This window comes from Sciurus vulgaris (assembly GCF_902686455.1).
Source record: "Sciurus vulgaris genome assembly, chromosome: 10".
Taxonomy (NCBI): Eukaryota; Metazoa; Chordata; class Mammalia; order Rodentia; family Sciuridae; genus Sciurus; species Sciurus vulgaris.
The window spans coordinates 137,584,418-137,612,290 of record NC_136470.1 but is presented as its reverse complement, the minus strand read 5'-3'; the positions used below and the strand labels follow the sequence as shown (position 1 = coordinate 137,612,290).

Sequence of the window (27,873 nt, the reverse complement as noted above, 5' to 3'; positions counted from 1 at the left end):
TCAACATTTGTAAATCAATAAATGTAATCCATCATGTCAATAGACTTAAGAATAAGAATCATATGGTTATTTCAATTGATGCAGAAAAAATGTTCGACAAAATATAGAATCCCTTCATGCTCAAAACACTAGAAAAAATAGGGATAGTAGGAACATACCTGAACATTGTAAACGCTATTTATGCTAAGCCCATGGCCAACATCATTCTTTTTTTTTTTTTTTTTTTTTTTTTTTTTTTTTTTTTGCTGGAGACAAACATCTTTATTAAAGATACTACCAAAAATTTTGGCAAATTTCAAAATTTCAAAACAGATTTGTAAACATAATGCTTCCCTTTTCAACTGGCAGCACTTTGAAAAGACAATACAATAAGACAACACAACCTGAATCAACATTAGTTCAAAATCCTTATATTTTTGACCACATAACTTACGTTCCCACATGATAAAACAAGTGATAGTTTAAATCAAAGTTAACAGATAAACTCCATGAAATGAAAGTTTGTGCTGTTTGATGAATCATAGTATGTTATGGTTAAATATATCTGCTTTTTTATTATATTCCTGGCATCCAGGATGAAAAAAATCTTTAAATATACATCTCATGTAGGTAATAGCTTCTTTGCATATCTCTCTTCAAAAAAGTACTTTATAGCAGTATATAAATAGTTTACCTACATATTTAATTTTATCATTTTCCCCAAAACTATAGCTCTGTTTCATTTTTATAACATATCATTTTTTGCCCAACATTAATAAAGCTGACAAACTGTTGAAATGGAAATGCTTTTGTCTTCAACAATAGAAGTAGCAATTTGACAGGAGAAAAACAAAAAAACAAAAAAACCTACAGTAACACTTGTCAGTTGTTTAACCTGAGCGTTTGGCCTACTGAGAGTAGCAGCTTTTTTCCTTCATGCAGGCTCATATCCACATCACCTCTGCACACATACAGGTTGGGCACATGCTTCCAGATGCTGGTAGGCCACAGTGTGCTTCCCATTGCTCTGAAGGACCTCCAAAAGGAGACCCCAACTCTATCCCTTGGATCGACGGCAACCCCAATCAACCGCAGGAGGCGTCACTTGATGCAAACCGCAAGAGGTGTTTATTCCAGCGCGCTGGGACCTGACTCGTGACTCACGCAGGAGTCCATAGGAGTCCAAGGGTCGAGTCCCTAGCAGAAAATCTTACAAGTTTATAAAGGCAGAAAACCACACATCGGGAGGGGTTGCACATGAAAGGGAGAAAAAGGGAAAAAAAAGAAAAAAATGGGGGAACAAAGCTGGCGGGAAATTCCAAAGGGGGTCTGAGTTGTCTGATAACATACAACATGTTTTACAATGTTTAACAACAGGGCGTAGATTCTGGCCAATAGTTTCTGGTAATCCTACTGTTTGAGCACTATCTAGCTATCTGGCTCAATTTACTCTTTTACTCTCTGTTTGGGGCTGTTTCTTGGAACAGCTTTAGGGGCTTTGTTCCCATTACTGGGAGGGTGACCTTAGGGAGTTAAGACAATGGGAGGGTGACCTTAGGGAGTTGAGATAAAACAGCTTAAAAAATGTTCAATCTTTAAAACAGCTTAAAAAAATGTTCATGCTTTCAGCTCTAATCACTGGGAAGCAGTGTAGGTCATGATTAACCACACTAGGTACACACTAGCAAACACCTGAAGGCAACCATTGTAATGGGGGGTTAACTAACAGGGTGGATTTAATATTTCGGAACAAGTCAGCCTGTATACCTGTGTATAAAATCATGCACATAAACATATTCATACAACTTTGTTTTTAACCCTCCAATGTTTTCATTTTTTTGTATTTTGTACAAATTTCTAAATATTCTACCATTTAAGGCAAAGAGTTTGCATTAAGAGAGATCAGAAAATAGGCTTATGTTTATCCAAAAGCATTCCACCTTGCACATTACTGTTGTTTTGTTTTTTAAACACACACACAACTTTTTAAGTGTGGACATTGGAGCCCCAATATCTACTAAAAATCATTTCTAGTGACAAGCACAAGTTTTCAAGGAAAAAAACTGATTTGAAGTATAGACACTGGATCCCCAAAATCTAAAAAAATATTTCTATTAACAAACACAAGTCTTGAAATGGGGGAAAAAGGACCAGAAAAAGCAGCTTCAAAATGCAGGGAAGCAAAGTAAAATGGGAGAAAAAAAAGTAACTCAAGTTTACTGAAACTTTCAACAGGCAAAGTTCATTTTTTTAAAACCTAGAGCAACTCATTTGGAATTTTAAATAAATAAGTTTAAGTTTATTCACATCTTCTGGTCCAAGCAGAGTTCTAGTGCCATGACTCTGCTTGCTTTTGGTCAAATTCACCTATTAGTCTTTTGATGTGAGCCAGCTTGTTATGAAGATACTTGCATCTGTATTTTTCTTCATGGTAATTGGGACTTCTGATATTCTTGTGAAAGAATGGACATTTTTTTAAGCTGTCTGAGGTCACCCTCCCAGTTATCTTAACTCCCTAAGGTCACCCTCCCAGTCATCTCAACTCCCTAAGGTCACCCTCCCAGGAATGGGAACAAAGCCCTTAAAGCTGTTCCAAGAAACAGCCCCAAACAGAGAATAAAAGGGTAAATTGAGCCAGATAGCCAGATAGTGATCAAACAGAATGATTACCAGAAACTATTGACCAGAATCTACGCCCTGTTGTAAAACATTGTGAAACATGTTGTATGCTATCAGCAAATCCAGACCCCCTTTGGAATTTCCCGGCAGCTTTGTCCCCCTTTCCCCTTTCATGTGCGACCCCTCCCGATGTGTGGCTTCTGCCTTTATAAACCTACAAGATTTTCTGCTAGGGACTCGACTCCTCGAGTTGGGTCCCAGCGCGCTGGAATAAACACCTCTTGCGGTTTGCATCAAGTGATGCCTCCTGCGGTTGATTGGGGTTGCCGTCCATCCATGGGACAGAGTTGGGGTTTCCTTTTTGGGGGCCTTACACTTGTAAGACTTCTTCGTGAACATTCTGATATTCTTTTGAGCCTGGAGAAAGGCATTTTTGTTGCGCATCCAGTTTGATAAATCTTCTAGCTACTGTCTCCATCCTGGCATGCAAAGCCCTGTATTCATCGTACTCAGCATTGAAGTCATCCTTGTAATTCTGGTGTTGCTCATAGTGATACCGCTCTTTACCGGTGACAAGTCCTGCTTCCTCAGGTGTTGAAGTATAGCCAGAGAAGCACACTGAGGCAAATGTAGAGTGGAAATGCAGCTTTATTAAAGAGAAGTAAAAGCAGATTTCTCCCGGGTGGAAGAAGGGGACCAAAGTCGGAATTCGTGGGATGAGCATATCCTGTCCTTTTTATGGGTTTTATTCTTCCATTCTCTCCCCCTTATCTCTCCTTCCTGCCTAGGGATTGGGCCTGGTTTTGCAGGTGAGATGTGAAAAGTGAAAAGCGGATGGGGCAGGGGGAAGGCCAAAGTGATTCAGGCAGGTGAGGGCTCAGGGGGCATTAATCAGCATTTTCCTGCCTGCGTCTCTGACAAGGGCAGGTAAATTTGATTATCAATGGGCTCTGCAGGTCCTTGACATTCCGTTCTCCCAGGGCAGTCTCCAACTTCCAGAGGCAGATGGCTCTATGGCCTCCATTTCCTTGATCTGACCTGATTCCCTATTTCTACGCTAACTGCCTGTCCCCAATTCTGGCTTCATTCCCCCCTCTAATCTTAGGAACTCCATGCTGCTGGAGAAGGGGGTCAATGACCGCTCTGACTTCTTCGAGCTGGAAGTGGACGGCGTGGGGTAAGCAGCTTGGAGTTCCTTTTTAGAAATTGGGTCCATCGAGGGGTCCACGGTAAAAGTCTGGTTGAGGAGTAATGGGCTGGAGGGTCATTTGAGAGATGGGTGGTCTATAAGAGAAACAAGAAGTTATGAGTAACGGTATAAGATTAATGCAACAGTAAATACCACAGCATAGAAACACGCCAATGAGTATGATGATGATGACAGAGACTAATAATGTTTTCCACCAGGAGGTACCAGAGAACCAGGAGCTAAGAATTTGTTCCCATGATGGGTCTGGGGAGGACATGGCCTCTATCTGAGAAAGTAAATCTTTAAGGATGTTAGTCACATTGCCAGAGTTGTCAGGGATGTAAACACAGCATTCAGTTCTAACAATGGCACAAGTACCGCCTTGGGCTGCAGGGAGGATATCTAAAGCCATCCGGTTTTGTAAGACAGCTTTTCTCATGAGTGTCACTTCAGTGTTCAGGAGAGAAATGCTTTCTTCAACGTCATGGAGGGTGGTTTGGGTACAATTGTTTAGAGTTTCCACATGCCACATTACATTTTCTAAACCAATTTGCGGGATAAACATTGAAGCTAAATGATCATACCAACAAAAAACAGATCATCCCCATCTATGTTTGAGATTGGGGAGATTTGCTGGCTGTTCTATACTTGGGGTCCATCGCCCTTGCATCCAGGGGTACCTGATAGTACATCTTCCTATCCAGCCTGGGGGAAGCCAGGGCCATAAGTTAGTTCCACATATCCATTGTGTCCCATTGGGTGCTGGCCAGCTAATTTCAGGTCTAGAAAGCCAATTAGTTCCAAACCAATCATTGGCTTGTAAAATTACAATTTGTTGGCATTGTGACTCTGGGGTCCAACCTAATTCTCGAGTACTATTAGGACATATATCATAAATATGGTTGTGTTGTTCCCAACAGATTGGGGCCTTTTGGTTTAGATGCCCAATGGTGGGTGTAAGCCACAAATTTCCATCCTAAACCTGATAAACCTGATAATAACCATCTTTGTATCTGTGACATATTGGTGGCAGTGGTGGAAAGTTAGAAGTAAATGGGCCTGCATGTGACTTAACAGCAGTAGAAATTTGAACATTGGTCTGCTCTAAAGTGAAAGCCTTTTTATGACCTGGTAGTGATAGAGTTTCATTGATAGGCCGTAAGCTAACATTGGCACGAGTAGCAGTTTGTAAGGAGGGTCTTTCCTTCTTCTGTTCTAATATTAAGGAATGTAAATTTGTCCAGTCATCTCCCTGTAAAGGAGATACCCACCAAGGTAGTCCAGAGGTGCTGGAAAGGTGTAATAGCCCACATATCCAGCAATTATCTTTCTGTAATTTAGTGGCATATTGCTGGGCCCAATTTAGGAAAGAATTAGTTTCAGTGGATCTGCCTATAATAATAAAGAAAGAGAGGAAGAAAAGTTAAAGTTTACATATCACCATTGTCTCTGCAGAAGAGATATTTTAGGTCTTCTATTGGAGTGTGGGAGTATCGTTCCTCAGTTCCTTGGGAGGAAGTTTCTTTGGGAGTTGACTCAGGATGATAGGCTTTAACTCGAGAGTGGTGAATGCAGTTCTCTTGTCCCAGCACTTTTACTGCAGAGGGGGTAGATAAGATTACAGGAAAAGGTCTGTTGGGGGCTGTGGCATGTTGATCACATCAGCAGCAAGGAGGTTAATTGACATAAGCACACTCAGGTGATTTTATCTGTCCACTCACACAGTGTATGCGCATGTGTTCTCAAGCACTCCTAATTGTGCCTGATCTTTGCATAAGAGGTGTGGCCCTGCTCTCCGCCTCCTGGAGGTGATATAAGCGTAGGTGGAGCGAGACAGAGACACAGCAGCCATTAGCAGAAAAGCAGTAGAAGAAGACTCACGCACGAAGCAGCTAGACACACGCGCGGCAGCAGCGAGTAGGGGAAGCGGCGGAAGGCAGATCGCAGAACGGAGAACTGAGACGCATCACTAGGGCACCTTAGGTAGACACACCCTTAGTTCACAGGATGCAGGACGCACCAGTAAGTAGCAGACCTTAAGTGAGGCGTAGCAAATCTCTTACTCTAAGCTCTAAGCAAAGCCTGCCCTTCTCTCAAGGTCTCTCTTAAGCAAAGTCTCTCTCTCTCTCCTCTCAAAGCAAGTAAACCTCATTTCCTCTATCCTCTATAAACAAACAAGCAAGGAAGCAGTGCACTAAAGAGAAAGATAGAAGTGCCTCAGTTTCACTCCACCACCCATAAGATCCGTGCAAGTTGTTGCTGCAAGCGGTGACAAATATCCACGGGTTTTGGAATCGCAAAGAGCCAGCGACAAAGGTCCTTTCCAAATAGGGTCTAAATTTGGAGAACTTGAAGGTACGGTTTTTATCATGACTAGATCTCCAGGCTCATACAGAGGTGGAGAAGTGATTGGCTCAGATGCAGGATATTTACAGATTTCAGTTTGAAATTTGGCCAACTTTGTGATATGAGCCACTAAATCTGCAGTTTCCTGATCTTTAAGGATATCATTTCTTAGGAATGGCCTCCCATATAGGAGCTCAGATGGGCTGAGCCCTAATGTTTTGGGGGTATTCCTGATTCTGAGTAGGGCTAGAGGAAGCATTTTAGGCCATGGGTAGTGAGTTTCTTGAGTGAGTTTTCTTAGGTGCCTCTTTAGGATGTCATTAGTCTTTTCTACCTTTCCTGAGGACTGGGGCCTCCATGCACAGTGGAGATGGTACTTTATGCCTAGTGCTTTGGATATTCCCTGAGTGACAGCAGCCTTGAAAGCAGCTCCATTGTCACTTTGGAGGCTGCAGGGCAGCCCAAATCGAGGAATTATTTCCTGTAATAAGGCTTTGACTACTTCTGCCTGTTCAGTTCTGGAGGGATAGACCTCAGTCCACCCAGTAAAGGTATCTACCATAACCAATAAATATTGAAATTCATTACTTTTTGGCATGTGAGTAAAATCAAGTTGCCAGTCTTCTCCAGGGAACTGTCCTGTCCTTTGTAGCCTTGGGGGCTTTTTGGCAGAGTTAAGTGGGTTATTCCTTTGGCACTTCTCACAGGCTTTGACTATTTGTTGGATTGTTTTTGAAATATGCTTCCCTTCAAATATCTCTTGAGTTAATTTGAGAGTGTTTTCTTCTCCCAGATGGAAAGATTGATGTAGGGTGTGTAAAATCTTCCACTGGGAATTAGCAGGTAAGTAAAGTTTGCTATCTTCCATCTGAATCCACCCAGAGGGCAAGAGGTTACCTCCTTTAGATAAAGCCTGCTGTGTCTCCTCCTGGGTGTATTGGGGCCTTATCTCTGGGGGAGGACCTGTCCATATCAGAGGGGCTAAGGTTGTCATTTGTTGTAAAGTCCCCTTAGCAGCTTCTTTGGCTTGCAGATCTGCTCGTTTATTGCCTTCTGTTATTTCATCTATTCCTTTTTGATGTCCAGGGCAGTGGATTACTGCTACCTCTTTGGGTAAATGGACAGCTTCTAATAGTTTTAAGATCTGTTTATAGTTTTTTATAGCTGTTCCCCCAGTTGTTTGAAATCCCCTTTCTTTCCAAATTGCTGCATGTGCATGCAGGATTAGGTAGGCATATTTAGAGTCAGTATAAATATTAATTCTCTGTTGTTTCCCTAGTTCCAGAGCTCTTGTTAGGGCTATCAATTCTGCAAGTTGTGCGCTTGTGCCTGGGGGCAAAGATTGTGCTTCTAAAGTGTCATGTAGAGTCACCACAGCATATCCAGCTTTGTGTTCTCCTTGTTCCACAAAGGAACTTCCATCAGTGAACATGGTGAGGTCTGGATTAGACAGGGGAAGGTTTTGAAGGTCTTGTCGGGCTGAGTAATTCATAGCTAGGACCTGTTGGCAGTCATGTTCAGGACTTTCCTCTAATGTTTCTGGTAGGAAAGTAGCTGGATTTAAAGTAGAATAAGTCCTTATCTGAGTTATGGGTCCTTCCAGAAGTAAAGCCTGATATTTTAGAAGGCGACTGTCTGAAAGCCATAGTCCTCCTTTCGAGTTTAAAATTCCTGAGAGATCATGGGAAGTGTAGACATCTACTGTGTATCTTTTTTTTTTTTTTTTTTTTTTTAATGGTACTGGGGATTGAACTCAGGGCCTTGTGCTTGCAAGGCAAGCACTCTACCAGCTGAGCTATCTCCCCAGCCCGGGAAATGTAGACAATAAGGTCTCTTCCCAGGGTGATTTTGATTGTCCCAGGGACTAGTAGAGCTACAGCTGCAATTACTTGTAAACAGTGGGGCCATCCCCGAGATACCACATCAAGTTCCTTGCTGAGATAGGCTACTGGCTGTTGAATAGGTGCATTCTTTTGTGTCACCACTCCTAGGGCTATTCCTCCTCTTTCAGTGACAAACAGGTTAAATTCCTTTTCAGTAGGTAAACTAAGGGCAGGGGCTTGGAGTAGGGCCCCTTTTAATGTTTTAAAGGCTTTAATATGTTCTGGTTCCCATATTAGGTTGGTTGCTCCTTGTTGTAAAGTTTCTTTCAGAAGACTGTAAAGAGGCTTAGCTAACTCCCCATACCCAGGAATCCAAAGTCTGCAGTATCCAGTTATTCCTAGGAAGCCTCTGAGTTGCCTTAGGGTCTGAGGCAGAGGATATTGTCCTATGGGAGTTATTCTTTCCTGTCCTAGTCTGTGGATTCCTTGAGATAGTTGTAATCCTAAATATTGGACCTGTTGCTGACATAATTGAGCTTTCTTTTTTGAGACTTTATAACCCTGATTGGCTAAGAAGTTTAAGAGTTCTGTAGTAGCTTTTTGACATTCTTCCTGGGTGGAGGCGCATAACAGGATGTCATCCACATATTGGAGAACAATTGCAGATGTTTTATCTCTGAATTCTGCTAAGTCCTTAGCCAGAGTTTGTCCAAATAGGTGGGGGCTATCTCTAAATCCTTGGGGCAATACTGTCCAGGTCAATTGAGATCCACTATCTGGTTCCTCAAAGGCAAACAGATACTGAGACCGAGAGTCCAGAGGTATGCAAAAGAAGGCATCTTTTAAATCTAACACAGTAAACCAAGCAGCAGTTGCTGGAATCTCAGATAGCAGAGTATATGGATTAGGAACTACTGGGTGGAGGGGAACAACTGCTTCATTAATTATTTTGAGGTCTTGGACTAAACGCCATTCTCCATTTGATTTTTGAACTCCCAAAATCGGTGTGTTGCATGGGCTATTACAAGGTACTAAAAGTTTCTGCTGTTTGAGGTTCCGGATGATCTTTAATAAGCCCTTTTTTGCTTCTGGGCGTAGCGGGTATTGTCTTTGATGTGGAAAGACAGAGGGATCCTTTAAGGCTATTTTAATTGGGATTGCGCTTTTTGCCCATCCAATCTTGCCTTCAGTGGCCCATATTCAGGGTTTACATCACATTCTAGTAGAGGTAAACACAATGATCTTTGTGGTCCCAAATTCATTGTAATGGAAGTCTGAAGTTTTGAAAGTAAGTCCCTTCCCAGTAAAGGGGTAGGGCATTCTGGGACTATCAGGAATGCATGAGAAAACATCATCCCATCCCACTCACAACTCACTGCGGGAGTAAACTTTCTGGTAATACGCTGTCCAGACACCCCTTGGTCTGTTAGTATTAAAGGAAAGAGATCCAGGATAAGAGGTTAGCACTGAAAAACTGGTGCCAGTATCTAAGAGGAAGTTGACCTCTTGGCTCCCTACGGAGAAGCATACCCGGGGCTCATGCGTAGTGATAGGAGTTACGGGGAGCCATTAGAATCGGCCCCGGGCCCCGTCAGGCCTGTGTGGAAGAGTCTGGCCTCGAGGACCTACGCCCCTGAGGACAGTCACTTTTCCAATGATTGCCTTGACATTTAGGGCAGGGCTCTGGTGGTGGCCGTTTGGCTTGGGGACATTCCCCTTTGAAATGTCCCTCTTCTCCACAATGGAAACAAACCCCTTTTGTGGCCTGAGGTACATTCCGTTTTCCTCCTTTTTCACCTGGGAAGCTAGCTCCTCTTAGGGCTAAGACCAGCGCTTCAGTCTTTTTCTTGTGTCTATGCTCTTTTTCCTTCTTTTCCTCTACATCTCGATTATAAAAAATGGAAGTTGCAAGTCAGAAGATATCATCTAAGGATTGATCAGGGCCATATGCCAATTTCTGTAATTTCCTCCGAATGTCTGGGGCCGACTGAATGATAAATTTGTCCTTTAAAAGTAAATGGCCCTCTGTGGATTCAGGATCCACGGTGGTGTGTTTTCTCATTGCTTCCCTGAGTTTCTCCATAAAAATAGCCGGGCTTTCTTCAGGACCTTGTATAATTTCAGAAACCTTGGAATAGTTAATAGGCTTCTGTTTGATTCTCACATTTTGAGGACTAACATTTTGAAGTGTCTGATCTTCCAAGCATCCTGTTCATCGTTTGGATTCCAGTCGGGATCATTTCTTGGAACTGCCTGTGCTCCCGATGGATAGTTGGGTTTAGATCTAGTTTGGGCTCCTGGGGCATGAGCAAGGTGTAGGTCATCCCCAAATTGTTCAGCTGCTTTTAGGGTGGCTTCCTTCTCATTGGAGGTTAAAGTCTAGTTAAGTAATAGGATAATATCTTTCCAGGTGAGGTCAAACACCTGGCATAGGTTTTGAAATACCTCAATATATTTATCTGGATCTTCTGAAAATTTCCCTAGGTCTTCTTTTATCTGTCTTAGGTCTTGGAAGGAGAAAGGATTGTATACTTTAATTGGTCCAAATTCTCCTCCTGGCATCTCCTGGAGAGATAGTATATTTGATCTGTCCACTGGGGCAGACGGAGAAGGACCAGGATATGGAGGTCAGGAGGCCTGCTAATGGACATTAGCAGAAGATTTCTTTCCCTCAGTAGGTGACTCTTTAAGGTTTTCTTCCTTTAAGATAGTGGTTATGGCTGAGTCTATTTTACATTGTTGGCATTGTAAGGAATTCCCAGCTTCCCCCACCACCTGTCAATCTGTGTTAGCCCGCTTCTCCGGTTACAGGAATTTCCCGACCTCCCCACCACCTGTCAATCTGCGTTAGCCCGCCTCTCACGTTACAGGAATTTCCGGCTTACGTTGTTGTAATCTTTCTGCCTCCGGCATTACGTCCTAATATGTCATTGGTCCATCAGTCAGTCTGTAAGAATTCTCCCCTGCGATTGGTTCCTCTCAGCCCGCGAAATTCCTATGTTTGAGAGAAACCGTGCGCCATCTTTCTCCTTTTCTTTTTCCCCTTCCCCCGTGCAGACGTGAATTCGTCTGAGCAAAATAAAGGGTTCCTTGTGTGAGACCTGTATCTGTGGAGCGTTTCTGGGAGCTAGCGACGAACCATAACTGTGCCCCTTTTTTACTACCTAACATCTGGTGCCGAAGACTCGGGGATGGGTTTTTTTCCCCCGCTGCCTAAGCAGGCGGTACCCCATCCTATGGCAAGCTCCTGTGCCCCCCTTATACAGGCTCATCTTCCATTTACCTGGATGCCCAGTTTTCTGCATACAACACCGGACTTCAGAATTGGTGAGTTCCCTTAGGCCCCTGACCAGAAACACATCTCTGCAGCCTGTGGCGCCATGGTGCCCTTCTCGCCACCCGCGGCTCCCACTGTGGTGCCGCCCCCCCTTCCCTCTCGTGGCTTCCACCGCCTGGGCCGCAGCTCCTGCCACCGGACTGCCGAGGTGTGGGGGTATCTCCATGGTCCCCAGAGCTGGTCCTAGTTGCTGGGTGGACTCCTGGGTTTTATGGTGCTGAGATTCTTTCTCAGGGTCTGAACCTCTCTCTCTCTTGTTTCCTGCTGCGTCTCGTTCAAAATCCTGGCCAGGTGTTCAGACCCTCTCAACTTATGCCCGGTTAAACATTGGTCTTGGTGATGACCCGCCTTTGTTCTAACCTCTTGTTGCCTGGCATTGTGGTCTCGGGATGCTGAAATCACTAGCCAGGTGGGTCTCAGTTTACCATGGGATTCAGGATATCCACCCCAGCAAACTCACCCCTGAGATGTTTATTGAATCATCTCAAACCCCTTCACCTATATGCTGAATCAGAGCTAAATTGTCCTTTAGATAGTAAGTCAGAATGGTCTATTTATGACACCTTAAATTCTAGCTTTGTACTCTGCATAATTATATGCCTAATTGTACTAGTTATAATTAAATACATATGTGGGCAACCTGGTGAATGGAAAGGAACCTTTCCCTTTCATCTTTTTCCTTTCTTTCAGGCTAAACCTAATCTCTGCTCTCATCAAAAACCTGAACCCATTCTCTTGGCTTCTCCCCCACCTTTTAACCCTTCTTTCCCTTCCGACTTTGATCCAGCTGATGAATCATCTCCTCACAGGCCTCCTACTGCAGAAGCCCCTGTTCATTCTATTTCTCCTTCCGCTCCCCCACTCGGCCCATCAAGTCCCCCCACCACGTGGTCCCGTGCACATGTCCTAGCTCCTTTACAGGAGGTGGCTGGCGCGGAGGGAGTAATCAGAGTTCATGTCCCCTTTTCACTGTCTGATCTGTCTCAAATAGAGAAACGGCTAGGTTCCTTCACCTCCAACCCTGCAACCTTCATTAAGGAATTTCAGTACCTTACCCAATCTTATAACCTTACCTGGCATGACATTTACATAATCATGTCCAACACCCTAACCCCTGAGGAACGCAGGAGAGTCTGAGAACAGGCATGCAATTATGCAGATGACATTCATCACACGACCCCAACCCATTCCATTGGGGCTGAAGCAGTACCAAATAGGGAGCCCCTATGGAACTATAATACTGAGGCTTGGTGTCTACAGCGAGATAGGTTTCAAACCTGCATCCTTACAGGTCTACGAAAGCCTACTATTAAACCCATTAATTATGATAAACTCCAGGAAGTAATACAGGACAGAGATGAAAACCCATCAGCATTTCTAAGCCACCTTACAGAGGCCATGCTCAAGTACACTAACCAGGATCCTGAGACTCCGGAGGGACAGCAGCTACTTATGATATTACTTTTCCCAAAGTTACCTTGACATAAAGGTTAAATTAAGGTAGTTGGATAGGGGACCCCTTACCCCACAGCCAGAGGTTCTAGCAGTGGCATTCAAGGTTTATAACGGAAGGGAAGGAAAAAAAACAAAAATTAAAATACCAAATGCTGGCTAAAGCCTTTCAGTCAGCTAGACCTGCCCAACTGTCCACTGCTAGGGGTGCCCAAGCTCCCAGAAGACCTCCAAGTTCATGCCTCAAGTGTGGGCAAGAAGGCCACTGGACACGAGCCTGCCCCAACCCCCGGCAGCCCCTAAGTCCTTGTCCTAGATGCCACCAACTGGGACATTGGGCAATGGATTGCCCTAGTGCTCAGAGAAGTGCCAGGTCATCCTTGGCCCCTCCCTCTGGCGACTTGCTGGGATTGGCAATGGATGAATGAAGGGGCCCGGGACTTCTGCACCGATGACCATCATGACTCAGGAGCCTCGGGTAATCCTTATGGTGGCAGGTAGGCAGATCCCTTTCCTTATAAACACTGGAGCCACCTTCTCAGTGCTGCGGGAATTTTGGGGATCCACTTCCCCTGCCAAATCCTCTATTGTCAGGGTAGAGGGAAAACCATATAACCCCTTACAGACCCCTCTAATAAGCTGCCATATAGGAGAAATTGGCTTTACTCATTCCTTTTTAATAATTCCTTCATGTCCCATTCCCCTTCTGGGAAGGGATATCCTAACCAAATTGGGTACCTCTATTTCCTTCTCACCCACTATGCGCCTTAGCCAGGACTCCTCTGCTATTCCTCTCCTTATGACTCCACAGGAATATACAGCTCAAACAGAGTCCTCATATCCCCTTCCTCCCTCCCTGGTTGACCCTAAGGTCTGGGACACTCATACACCCTCTGTAGCTAAATGCTCACCTGTACTCATTCATCTAAAGGACCCAACATCCTACCCAGCCCAGGCCCAATATCCCCTTCCCCAAAGGAGCCTTATAGGACTTCAACCAGTCATCCAGGATTTAAGGCAGAAAGGCTTCCTGTGCCCTGCCAACTCACCTTATAACACTCCCATCCTGGCTGTTAGGAAACCTAATGGATCTTACTGTCTAGTGCAAGACCTCCGCATCATTAACTCAGCAGTGGTCCCCATCTTTCCCATTGTATCCAATCCTTACACCCTGCTTTCTTCTATCCCTTCTTCCACCACATACTTTTCAGTGCTAGATTTGAAGGATGCATTTTTTACTATCCCACTTCACCCTGATTCATAGAATCTCTTTGCTTTTACTTGGACTGACCCTTTCACTCAAGTTTCTTCTCAGCTGACCTGGACAGTTCTCCCACAGGGTTTCCAAGACAGTCCCCATCTCATTGGTCAAACGTTATCTCAGGATCTTGCCTCTCTCACATTCATTTCCTCCTTTCTCTTACAGTATGTTGATGACCTTCTTCTATGTAGCCCCTCTCTTGAGGACTCCCAAAGGGACACAATTAAGCTTTTAAACTTTCTGGCTGACAGGGGTTATAGGGTTTCTCCAGCAAAAGTGCAACTTTCCCAGCCTCAGGTTTTTTACTTAGGTGTCAGCCTCTCACCTGGATTTAAAGCCATCACTGTAGAGAGAAAAGCATTAATACAGGATATGCCCACTCCATCTACCAAGGAAGAAATCCTTTCCTTTTTGGGATTAGCAGGATATTTACGATCCTGGATCCCCAATTTTTCCATCCTGGCAGCTCCCCTATATGAAGCTTCAAAGGGTACTCCCACTGAACCTCTCCTCCACACAGTGAAAGCCCCTTTCCAGATCTTAAGAAAAGCCCTTCTTCAAGCCCCAGCCCTACACCTCCCTGATTTAACCAAGCTATTCTACCTGTTTGTCTCCGAAAGAAGTGGGTTCGCTCTGGGGTCTTAGGACACATGTTTGGTCCCACTTTTGGACCAATAGCATACCTGTCAAAGAGGTTAGACCCCACTATAAGAGGCTGGGCCCCATGTCTTAGAGTATTAGCAGCAGCATTTGTCTTAATTCAGGAATCAAAAAAACTTTCTTTGGGGGCTCCCACTGAAGTGCTCTCACCTCATCATCTGTCTAAGCTTCTTACTTACAAAGGCATGCAAATGTTACCACCCTGTCGGGTGTTAGCCTTACAAACCGCTCTTATCGAGGACTCTTCCATTTCCTTTAAAACATGCTCTCCTTTAAATCCAGCCACCCTCTTACCTCTACCTTCCAATATACATGCTTCTGCAACCCTCAGCTGCCTTGAGACCCTGGAGGAGTTACTTCCCTACCCGTCTAACGTCCAGGAAGGAGCTCTACACAACGCTACTTTCGTATGGTTCACTGATGGAAGCTCATTTCTTCACAAAGGGATCCGTCGAGCTGGATATGCCATTGTCTCTTTTAAAAAGGTAATAGAGTCAGGACCACTACCCAACAACACCACCAATCAACAGGCAGAACTAATTGCCTTTACCTGCGCATTCACCCTTGCAAAGGGACAATCCCTCACAGTCTACACCGACTCCAAATATGCTTTTCACATTATCCTCTCTCATGCTGCTATCTGGAAAGAGAGAGGCCTTCTTACTACTAAGGGACACTCCATCACCAACTCTAGTTACATTCTAAAACTCCTTGAGGCTGTTCACCTCCCAGCAACTATAGGCCTTGTACATTGCAGAACCCATCAAACACATCAATCATTCATCTCTTCAGGTAATAACAAGGCAGATGAGGAGGCTAAAAGGGCTGCCCTGTCATCCAGGCCAGCCCCTATTATGGCTCTCCATGATCCTTTGCCTCCACCCCCCCAACAGGGAAATACTTTCCTATCTCCATCGTCTGTTTCACCCAACCTTTCTTCACTCTTACAATTTGCTAAGACTCATCTGCAACTCTTCTCCTCTGATATCTCATTTCTGAAGGAACTCTCCTCCTCATGTGAAGTCTGCCTGCGAACAAATCCTACAGCTGTCAGGCCCCCCATTTTTCTGACTCACCAAGCCTGTGGCACCATTCCAGGGGTAGACTGGCAACTTGATTTCACCCACATGCCCACAGTAAGAAAATCTAAATACCTATTGGTTATGATAGACACCTTCTCAGGATGGATTAAAGTCATCCCCACCTCCAACAAAAGGGCAATAACTGTCTCTACCTTCATCCTTCATGAAATCATTCCTCGCTTTGGAGTACCTACCTCCTTCCAGTCAGATAATGGACCTGAATTCATTTCCCAAGTCACCCAACAACTTGCCAAGGCTCTCAGGGTCCCTTGGCATTTCCACATGCCCTTTCACCCAAAGTCATCAGGCAAAGTAGAAAGAGCAAACCGAACTCTTAAAAATGTCTTAACCAAGCTCTCTTTAGAACTTCACCTCGACTGGGTTAAACTCCTGCCCCTTGCTCTTCTGTGTCTTCACTCACTCCCAAAGAAACCAGCTAATATTTCCCCTTTTGAGTTAATGTACGGTCGTCCCATCCTGCCCCCCTGGGATAGTGCCCCTTCCTTCCCTTCTTCCTTCTCAAATATCCATTCCTCTCCTGAATCACATTCGAGCATTTCTATGGGGTTATGCAGACTCCACCCTACCTAAACCTTTATCTGGCCTCCGTACCCAACCTCTTCAAATAGGAGACCAAGTTCTTATTTCTCCTCCTCAGGAAGCTACAATCCCTCTATCTCCCAAGTGGCAGGGACCCCATACAGTGATCCTGACCACGCCAACAGCTGTCAAGGTACAAAATCTACCAGGATGGCTGCACATTCTCAGGTTAAGCTCTATTCTCGGTCCACTAACCCTTCTCCAGCTCCTAATCCACAGGCTTCTTCCAACCGATACTCGGCCACTCCTGTGGGACCCCTTCGTCTCAGACTGAAGATCATAAAGCCCTCCACCCTTTCTCCCATTCCAGAAATTGGGAGCCAGACTACTGAAACACCAGACAACCACGCCCAGCCATGAGGACTGGATTCCTGTTTGTAATTTTCCTAATCACTGAATTTTTTTTTTCCAATAGAATGCCAACCGAAAAGGGGAGCCCCCTGTCTTTTACTTCCATGTCAACTAATCAACTTGTATTGCAGAAATATCAGGATCTCACAAAATATCAGAGCCTGGCTGCAGATGTGCCTCCAGAGAAACTATCAAGTCCCCAGTTCTTCCTACCACAATGATACCAGCTCTACGTCCACACCCAGCAGGAAGTAATTACAGAAGATTGACCTTCATCCATGTACCCAAAAAATTTTTTTTAAATTTTTTATATAAAATGAAATGGGGGAATGTAAGGAATTTCCGGCTTCCCCCACCACCTGTCAATCTGCATTAGCCCACCTCTCACGTTACAGGAATTTCTGGCTTACGTTGCTGTAATCTTCCTGCCTCCAGCATTATGTCCTAATATGTCATTGGTCCATCAGTCAGTCTGTAAGAATTCTCCTCCGCGATTGGTTCCTCTCAGCCTACGAAATTCCTATGTCTGAGAGAAACCGTGAGCCATCTTTCTCCTTTTCTTTTTCCCCTTCCCCCTTGCAGACGTGAATTCGCCTGCACAAAATATAGGTTCCTTGTGTGAGACCTGTATCTGTGGAGCGTTTCTGGGAGCTAGCGATGAACCATAACTGCGCCCCTTTTTCACCTAACAGGCATAATTTGGGGTCTTCCCTTAGAATAAAGAAGATCTGAACATAAGGTACCTCACACCATTTTCCTTCCCTTTTGCAAAATCTATCAAGCTGTAAAATGGTATTAAAATTTATATTTCTCTCTGGCAGCCAAGATTCTCCATCAGAGAGTTTGTATTGAGGCCAGGCCTGGCGGCAGAAGAAAGTGAGGCGCTTTTTCTTGAGTGTCTGTGGGTCAAATTTGTCCCAGTTTTTCAGTATACAGGCTAGTGGTGAACCTGGCAATACTGTTGAGAGTGAAGCTCCCATCTAAGTGGAAGAAAAGAAAAATAGACCTCAGGCGCCCGCGCCGGAGACCATTTTTAGGGACATCTCCCTAAGTTTGAGCTTCAATACGGTCCAGAAAATCCATCTCTTGCTACTTGGCTTTGCCAAAGTAATTTGTGGCCTTCTTTGGCAAAGTGCTAGGGTTCTAGTTTGCCCTATGCTAGAGACCCTTGGAGGATTCAGACTTAAGGGAATTACTGCTTTCCTCCTGCCACTATAAATTCCTAATTAAGAGGGACCCACAACAAAGGAAGAATTCCACATCTTCTTGCCTATTTTGTAGACTAAAGGAATCTCCAAAAGGTGAGGGGGCTCTGCAGGTCCTTGACATTCCATTCCCCAGGGCAGTCTCCAACTTCCAGAGGCAGATGGCTTTATGGCCTCCATTTCCTCCTGATTCCCTATTTCTACACTAACTGCCTGTCCCCAATTCTGGCTTCAATAGGAGACAATAGCAATATATTTTCTGGTTCTTTGTACTCTGTACTCCTGTCATGAAATGCAAAATTCCCTTGACAATTGGACAAAAAATGGAGGTTTTCAGGCAGGTGGTAGGAGCTTTGGGTTGCACCCTGGGGGTTCACATTTATTTTTCACTGTGTAATATCTTGGAGTTCAATTCTCTCCACATGGTTTTATATAACCTGAGTCATTTTATTTAAATTGCTCTATCACAGATGCCTAGATCAAATAATCTGGGAGTTCGATTGTTGAAGAAGGCTCCATGGAGGCAGTGCAACCTGCTCTAACTCCTTCATTGGAATTTGAACTGGAGTTACTCAGCTTGACAGTTTCTTCTCTTTGAACATCTTCCTCCTTTTCCTCAATAGTTTCAATGTCATGCTTTTTTATTAGGTCCTTTTCCTTGTGTTTCTTAGACTTCTTTTTGGACTTTTTGTGAGACATCGAATGGTTTTCTTCCATAGGCTTTGGACACTTTAGTAGAACTGAACCAGGGGGTAAGGTTTCCAGAGAAGTCCTAGAGATGTATTTGTCTTGCTGGTCCTCATAGATGCTACCATCTTGACTAAAACTGTCAGCAGGTAGGTCTTGAGTCCCCCGGCCTTCTGGAGTGCTCGGGGAATTGGAGTTTGAATTTACAGTCTGAGGAGGATTTGCGACAGGCAGGTGAGTTGAAGGCAGCGGGGGAGGGGTGGGGATGGCAGCAGCTGCAGGGGGTGGCAGGAGGCCTGCAGCAGATTTGCCACCGGTGGGATTCAAATGACCATTTAATGTTGGCTGTACTCTATTTGTCAGGTGAGATATTCAAGCTTTTTTATTCACTAAAGGATCGATAAAATCAGAATCCAAAGGCCGTTTCTGAGGAGAGGATGCAGCATCTCTGCTAGAACTACAGGAGATTCTGAATGACTGGGGCCAGCAGAATTCTGAGATGGATTAAGTTTTCTAGAGAGCACCGACTCCAATAACTGTCTGTCTGTTTCATTGTATCCTGGCCAGTCTCGCTGCAGCTCCTTAAACACATATTCCTTTAAAGTGTAGGAGAGGTCTTTTGGATTCATATTGGCTACCTGTTGCAGAATTGCTCCCAGGGAGTTCTTGTCCTTTCGATTGACTCCATCTTTCTGTAGTTGAGCCAGGAGCTCGGGTTTCTTGTAGGTCTTTAGTGCCAGTAGGTGAATCACTCTGTCTCTATATGGCCGCTGAGAAACACTGCTGCCGCCATGAGTCTTTCGAATTGTATTTGCAGGGTTCATGGGGGTTGACCTTGTCCTCTCCGGCACTGCGTCTGAGATGGCTTGAGGTGCTTTCCGAATTTGCACTCTTTTCCCTACATATGGTCCACCGGGTTTGATAACTTTTGTGCTTCGGTTGTGGGATTCCTCCTCTGCCTGGGTCATTCTTTCTCGTGTCATCTGAGTCATTTGTTGCACACACTGTAATTTTATCTTGTATAAATCCCAGGCAATTGAGCTGGGAGGCTCCAGAGCTGGAGAATGTTTGCTGGATGCAGTCAAAGCTGCCCTGAGGGTTGTCTTTGCCCACACTTGACAAATAGAAGTTAAAGTTATGTACTTCATTGAGGGAATCACTTTTGGGAATTTTGACCAGCCCTTGAAGCTCTTGGAACTGAATCAAAGGTCAAAAATGTAAGGCAGCTTGGGACCTGTGGCGATTTTAGCTGCCACTGTGCGAAGTGCCGCCTGCCCGCTTGTCTCAGTTGCGGCTCACCAATAGCTCCCAGAAAAATGCACCCCGGACACGAGGTCTCACGCAAGAGACTTTATTAGGCGGACAACTAACACGTCTGCTCAGGGTGCAAAGAAAGGAAAAAAGAAAGATGGCATGTGCACTTCTCCCAGATATTGGAATCTCCCGGGCTGGAAGGAACCAATAGCAGAGGAGAATACTTGCAAGCTGACTGATGAACCAATAGCTATTTAGCATGTTAGGAGATAACGTGGTAAGCAGGAAAATGGTGGCACCATAAGCCGGAAATTCCTGTAACGTAAGAGGCGGGCAGAGCACAGATTGACAAGTGGTTGGGAGGCGGAGTATCAGCTTTATATTACAGAAAAGGAATTGAATTCTTGTGGCTCTGGTAAGTCTCCAGCACCCGGATTGCTGTCTCAGTGAGCTTCACATGCAGTTTGGTGATGTTGTCCTGCCCTAGCCGCCCGCACGCATCACTGCTCCTCCCGCAGGCCCACCGCTCCCCCTCTGCCATCTTAAACTCCCCGGGAGCCACTGCTGACGCCGCTTGGGCTCTAGCCTCCACTGCAGCTGTGGCTGCTCGGGCTTCTGCAGTCGCCGCCACAGCTATGGCCATTCAGTGCTGATGTGCTGTCACATCTAATATCATTCTTAATGGAGAAAAACTGAAAACATTCCCTTTAAAAACGGGAACAAGACAGGGATGTCCTCTTTCACCACTTCTATTCAACAACGTACTTGAAATACTAGCCAGAGCAATTAGACAGACTAAAGAAATTAAAGGGATATGAATAGGAAAAGAGGAACTTAAGCTGTCACTATTTGCTGATGACATGATTCTTTATTTAGAGGATCCAAAAAACTCATCCAGAAAACTTCTAGACCTCATCAATGAATTCAGCAAAATAGCAGGTTTTAAAATCCACATGCATAAATCTAAAGCATTTTTATACATAAGTGATGAAACATCTGAAAGGGAAATGAGGAAAACAACTCTGTTCACAATAGTCTCAAAAAACAAACACAAAAACTTGGGAATCAATCTAACCAAAGAGGTAAAAGATCTCTACAATGAAAACTACAAAATACTGAAGAAAGAAATTGAAGAAGACCTTAGAAGATGGAAAGATCACCCATGTTCTTGGATAGGAAAAATTAATATTATCAAAATGGCCAGATTTCCAAAGGTGCTATACAGATTTAACACAATTCCGATTGAAATCCCAATGACTTTTCTCATAGAAACAGAAAAAGCAATCATGAAATTCATCTGGAAGAACAAAAGACCCAGAATAGCCAAAGCAATCCTGGGCAGGAAGTGTGATGCAGGAGGTATCACAATACCAGACCTTAAACTCTACTATAGAGCAATAGTAATAAAAATGGCATCATACTGGCACTAAAATGGACAGGTAGATCAATGGTACAGGATAGAAGACACGGAGACATACCCACATAATTACAGTGATCTCATACTAGACAAAGGTGCCAAAAATTTACAATGGAGAAAAGATAGCCTCTTCAACAAATGGTGCTGACGTTACTAGAAATCCATATCCAGTAAAGTGAAATTAAACCCCTCTCTCTCACCCTGTACAAAACTCAACTCAAAATGGATCAAGGATCTAGGAATTAGATCTGAGACCCTTCACCAAATAGAAGAAAAAGTAGACCCAAATCTACATCATGTTGGCTTAAGACAAGACTTCCTTAACAAGACCCCCATAGCACAAGAAATAAAAGCAAGAATCAATAAATGGGATAGATTCAAACTAAAAAGCTTTTAGTCAGCAAAGGAACAATCAATAATGTGAGAAGCGAGCCTACAGAGTGGGAGAAAATCTTTTTCACATGCACGTCAGACAGAGCACCCATCTCAAAAGTTTATAAAGAACTTAAAAAACTTTACACCAAAAATACAAAGAACACAATCAATAAATGGGCCCAGGAACTGGGCAGACACTTCACAGATAATATACAGGTGATCAACAAATATATGAAAAAGTGCTCATCATCCCTAGTAATTAGAGAAATGCAAATTAAAACCACCCTAAGATTTCATCTAACTCCAATTAGAATGGCTATTATCAAGAACACAAGCAATAATAAGTGTTGGCATGGATGTGGGGAAATAGGCACACTCATACATTGCTGGTGGAGTTGCAAATTGGTGCAGCCACTGTGGAAAGCAGTATGGAGATTCCTCAGAAAACTTGGAATGGACCCACCACTTAACTCAGCTATCCCTCTCCTCGGTTTATACCCAAAGGACTTAAAATCAGCATACTACAGTGATGCAGCCACATCAATGTTCATAGCAGCTCAATTCACAACAGCTAGATTGTGAAACCAACTTAGATGCCCTTCAATTGACGAATGGATAAAGAAACTGTGGTATATATACACAATGGAATATTATTTGGCCATAAAGAAGAATAAAATTATGGCATTTGCTGGTAAATAGAAGAAGTTGGAAATATCATGCTAAGTGAAATAGGCCAAGCCCAAAACACCAAAGTCGGAATGTTTTCTCTGATAAGTGTGTGACAATATATAACAAGGTGGGGTGATGGGGGGAAGAGAAGAATGAAGGAACTTTGGATGGTGTAGAGGAAAATGGGGTGGGACGGGGTGGGAGACGGAAAGATAGTAGAAAGAAACAGTATTACCCTATGTACACGTATGATTACACGAATGGTGTGAATCTACATTGTGTTGAACCATAGAAATGAAAAGTTGTACCCCATTTGTGTACAATGAATCAAAATGCAGTCTGTAAAAATAAAAACGAAAAGATTGGAATGGAATAAAAGAATGTGTGATTGCTGGTTTGTGAGTCCCAGATGACCCCCTGTCCTTAGGGATCCCCACACTCGAAGCGGGGTAGCTTGTGCATTTATTGTTATTCAAAAAATTCGGACATTGTGGAGAGACACAGCTGTGTTCGGGCTGCGTTAATGGGGGGCTCGCTCAGGACACCCCTGAGGGTGGATGGGCCTCTGCGGAGGGCTCTGATTGCAGGCTGAGGCCTGCACCTGCAGGGGCCCGGTCAGCATTTGCCAGTTGTGGAGGTGTGCCGGCTCCGCCTGACCTTGCCCTGGCCTGCAGGCCTTCCTCCTCCAGGGGACAGACTTCCCCCTCAGACTCCCCTCTCTCAGCAAAAAGTCTCTTTCCTCCGCAGTCTCCCTTTTCTCCTTTTCTATCAGCCCTACTGTGTTTTTTTATTGTGTTTTGTTTTTCTTTTCTCGCTAAACTTTATTTCAATGGGTCTCAAAATTTTGTGACAGATTTTTGGTCAACCTATTTCCATTAAAAACTAGTGATTTTAAAATCCAATAACTTAAAACTGCCGTATTCAGAAACACAAATGGCCTATGAAACATTTGCCTTTCCTTCTGAAGGCATCTGTTTCTTTTTTTCCCACCACGAGGGCTGGAACCCAGAGGTGCTCTACCACTGAGCTCTGAGTCACGCCCTTTTTATTTTTTGTTGCAGGGTCTCGCTCATTTGCAGTCCTCCTGCCTGAGCCTCCCTGGGATCATAGGTCTGGGCCACTATGCCCAGTTCCTGCTGAAGTTTTAGAATGCATTGTCATCGTTTGCTGGTCTCTGGGTTTGAAATTCCGGTGGCCAGTGAGACATACAGTTCTGAGCGTCTTCTTTCGTCACGGAGAAGATGGAGCAGGGGTGGCGGGTTAGGGCTGATCTTCCTTTGCCCTTCAGGCTTTCTGGGCAGACTTGGTACTAGCTCCAGCAGCCCTCCCATGCATTGATGAGGCCCTCAGCAACTGTCTGTGTCTTGCCACCAACAGCCAAGTGACCCCGAGGAGGGTAGCTAGAGAAGCTCTCAACGCGCATGGGCCTACTGGAACCCTGTCTGTGACGGCAGTGCTGGCAGATTTGGGGAGTTTACGGCTGTCTTTCAGTTTCTTATCAGAGCAGTGATCACCATTTACCTTCAGCTCAGCAAACTCACAAGCAAGGTGAGTTGTCACAACACAGGACAGGTCAGATCCGTGAGAAAATCCATCAGTTCTCTCTCTTTTCCTTGGAGATGTCCCTGCCCAAAGCCTCCACCCACACCCACAGCTGTGTGCACTAAGGCCACCCCACCGCTTCCCTCACGCTTAGCCTCCCTCCTGGTGAGAGCCCAGGTGTCCTGACCCAGGAATCCCTCTGTCCTGACTTCTCTCCTCCAGGAGCTTCTTACAAAAGAGTGCCCCAAAGTTAAGTGCTTCAAGAACTGACAAGTCACAGAAGACCTCTGTGGTACAGTTCGTGAGAGCTTGGTTGGGAGAGCTGTAGGTGTAAGCATGATCTATCCTAGCAGCAGGGGATGTAGCTCAGCTGCGGAGTGTGCTTGCCAGCATGCACAAAGCCCTGGGTTCCCACCAAGCACCACAATACAAACCGACCAACCCACCCACCCAGTCTTTAGCATTGTGGAGGCACTGCTCTGTTGACTTCCAGTTCCAACGTGGTTTAGATATCCAGTACATTCTGATCACCTGTTCTATGAGCATAGCTTTTTTTTCTTTTTCTTTTTGTACTGGGGATTGGCCAGGGGTCAGCTTTGCTGGAGGGTGATCACGCCAGGAGCAAGCCGTTTCCAGCTGCTCCTAGTCCCATCTACCAGTGTCTAATTTTGGAGGGGACAGGCTGGCATGGCCAACAGCTTTGTGGGAAATGGGGAGACAGGTGTGGCAGGACCTGAGGCCAGCACTGCAGTCCCAGGGTTCCCCTGGGCCTGCCCTTCCAGGACCTGGGGGCGCTTGTACCCCCTGTGGCTGTGAGCCCTGGAAGCAGGCTTGCTTCTCATTGCTGTCCCCTCTGTTGATGCTTGGCCTTCACCCTCCGCCATCCTGCTGACCCCTTCCTCACAATGTGATCTGGTCTGCTGCCTTTTCTCCTTCATTCTTTTTTCCTGTGAATTTATTATACCTTTTACTTTCCTCCCGAGTTGGAATGGAGTGGAGATAATGTGTTCAAGTCTCCATCTTATTAGGTGATCACTAATAGTTAGATGACCACTGCATGGCTTTTCCCTTAGAAGAGGACGTCTTCAATCACATAGGTATTAAATACATTGTGTTTTATTTATCATGGGAATAAGATCCCAGTGGTTAAGGATACTTAGTGTGTGCTAGGGCCATCTAGTGGACAACTTGCACTTGGCACCTGTGGCTTTGAATCTGACCGCAAGCGTCCCTGCAAGAGCTAGCAAGCACAGTAGCCACATCCTTGGTGTCTTGCAAAATCTTCCCAAATACAAGAGCATCTCTCCACTGCATGAAAAAGACACTTATATTTGTTTTATAGTTTATTTTAGCACCTATTTAGTGTCATATTCATGGCTATATTACAGTCTTGCTGTTGAAATTTAAAATGCTTTTCTCTTAATGTCTTTATGGGAAACAGACTGGACCTGACAGTTCTCCCTACTTTTAATCCAGTGAGGACTAGACTCTACTTCCCCTGGGAATGTTTCACTGGGCCACACCTGGCCTGTCCTAGGAATTCATTGAAAGAAAATGCAGGTATGATGAGGCTGCTAGACTTGGGGGAAATGTGGAGGCTCAGAGGAACCCAGGGCCAGCCGAGAACAGGCCGCGAAGCGGCTGCTCTGTGGCCATTAGACCGCACCTCACACTGGAGTGAGAAGTTCTCCAGTCCCTCGATCCCTCAATAATTTATTTAAAAAAAGTTACTGCTTTGAAGATTTCATGCAGAATTTAAAATTGCTTCTCTCTTTCATAACTCCAAAAGGACTTTATGTCTGTGGATAGATCCTGCTGAGGATCTTCCTAAGCCTCAGTGTGGCCAACTCTGGAGGTTACCACTGGGCCAGAACAATGGTGCATAGGAACTGCTGGGCCAAGGGCAAATCAGTTAAGGTTTCCAGCAGATCGAGTGAGAGCTACAACCTGCTTACATGATTTAAATGCCGCTAATAGATAATGTCACTTTTAGTCTTTAATCAAAACCGTTTTGGTGCCTTTTAGTACTTTTCTTATGGTGATTTATCGAATAAATTTGAATCAGGGCTATGATAGTTGCTTCTGCTCTCGGGCTAAAATGGAATTGAAATATTTCCTAATGGGCTGGGGCTGTGGCTCAGTGGCAGTGTGCTTGCCTAGCACATGTGAGGTACTGAGTTCGATCCTCAGCACCACGTAAAAAAACCACATAGAAAGATATATAAATAAAATAAAATAAAAGTATTGTGTCCATCTACAACTAAGAAAATTTTAAAAAAAGAAATATTTCCTCATCATAAATGTTTAACAGCTTGAAGAAATATATATGTCCTAGGGGCATCTAATTATACAGCTGCCAAATAATTGTTACTTGCTTTGGCTTATATGCCATCAAATAACCCTAGGAGTTATAATTTGTTTTTAATGTATTTTTTGGGTACTGGATGTTGAACCTAAGTGTGCTTACCACTGAACTACATTCCCAGCCCTTTTTATTTTTCTTATTTATTTATTTGATACCAAGGATTGAACCCAGGGGGGCTTAACCCCTGAGCCATATTCCCAGCCTGCTTTTTGTATTTATTTAGAGACAGAGTCTTGCTGAGTTGCTTAGGGCCTCGCTAAGTTGTTTAGGCTGGCTTTGAACTCATCATCTTCCTGCCTCAGCCTCCTGAGCCACTGGGATTATAGGCACGCACCTCCTCACCTGATTGGCCCTTTTTATTTTTGATTTTGAAACAGGGTCTCAGTTGCTGAGGGCCTCACTATATTGCTGAGGCTGCCCCTTAAACGTGCGATCCTCTTGCCTCAGCCTCCTGACTCGATGGGATTACAGACATGTGCCACTGCACCAGGCAGCAGTTGTAATTTATTATCTTTTAATTGAGAAATAAAAAGTGTCTGTGTATAGTGTGTGACTGGTATAGGAACAAAAGCTAAACACTAATGAACAGAGGACTTAAAGGATCAACCTTCTGTCTGAGAAGAGACATGCCACTGATCCAGAAGTACAAGCCAGAGGAAAGAGGCTGGCATGGTGGTCATAGCAGCAGCACCGAGAGCTGCAGCTGACAGGCACCACAGACACCAGACACGTTCCAAGTGGGCATGTGCACTCGCCCCGTCCACCTTTCAACAGTCTCATAAGGTAGTTTTACTCTCGTACTCCTTTTGCAGACAAAATTGAGGCAAGATTACACACTGAGTAGGGATCGGAGCTGTGGAGTGTCCTTGGGTCTCTTAGCTGGCTTGGATCTTGGCTAATCTTGCTTGCGAGCATCTTGAGAGCCCCTTTAACATCCCAGGGCAAGGTCAGCATGTGATCCTGGGTCGGGGAACTTGGCAGAGTCTGGGAATGCTGGGACGGGCTGAGCAAACAGGACTTTCCTGGTTGCTGACCAGATTGGCTTTGGTGAGACCCACCTGCTTTTTGGCTCTGTGGGGACAAAGCACACCTAGAGGACTGAGTGAATTTACTTTGTTTAACCAGATCATTCTGGGTTTTTTTGTAACTTCCATCCCCATCTTTTTACTCTAGGAAGCACGGAGCTGACTGATTTGGGTGTGCCAGATCTGATCTTGCAATACATGGGGCATCACCAAGCATTTTTCTTGTTGGTCACAAGTCTGATTCTTTTTTTAACTTCAGACATATGATTACTTAAAGCCTTAAAGATCATGTGTGAATTCTTTCCCTCACAGAGTTCTTTGTTGATTTTAGTGAACCTCACAAAGGGTTTTCGAGGTCAATAACAATGGATTTATTACTCTCATTTACAGATAAGGATATTGGAACTCAGAGGGATTAAGTGGTTTCCCAAATTCATGTGACTGCTGGCTATAAATCAAGAACCTAGGCATTTCCTGGCACGCACACGTGCATGAACACACACACACACACACACACACGCACACACAAATTTTTCCAGGAATGTAGTGTTGATGTGTGTGCATGCATAAATGATAGTGCAAGTTGTGTTTCAAGATTCTAAATCTGAGCCCGCATGATGGCACATACCTGTCAT

At 44.5% G+C, this 27,873-nt stretch overlaps 1 pseudogene across 1 annotated transcript; it reads right to left on the bottom strand.

Annotated features, from left to right (window-relative positions):
• Positions 1-2,248: 2,248 nt before the first annotated feature.
• Positions 2,249-27,873, bottom strand: LOC306637695 (RNA polymerase II elongation factor ELL2-like; annotated as a pseudogene). Its single transcript has 5 exons — positions 27,867-27,873; positions 20,232-20,386; positions 18,373-19,801; positions 2,973-3,177; positions 2,249-2,459 (listed from the first exon to the last, which is right to left on the bottom strand). The product of its transcript is annotated as an RNA polymerase II elongation factor ELL2-like (transcript).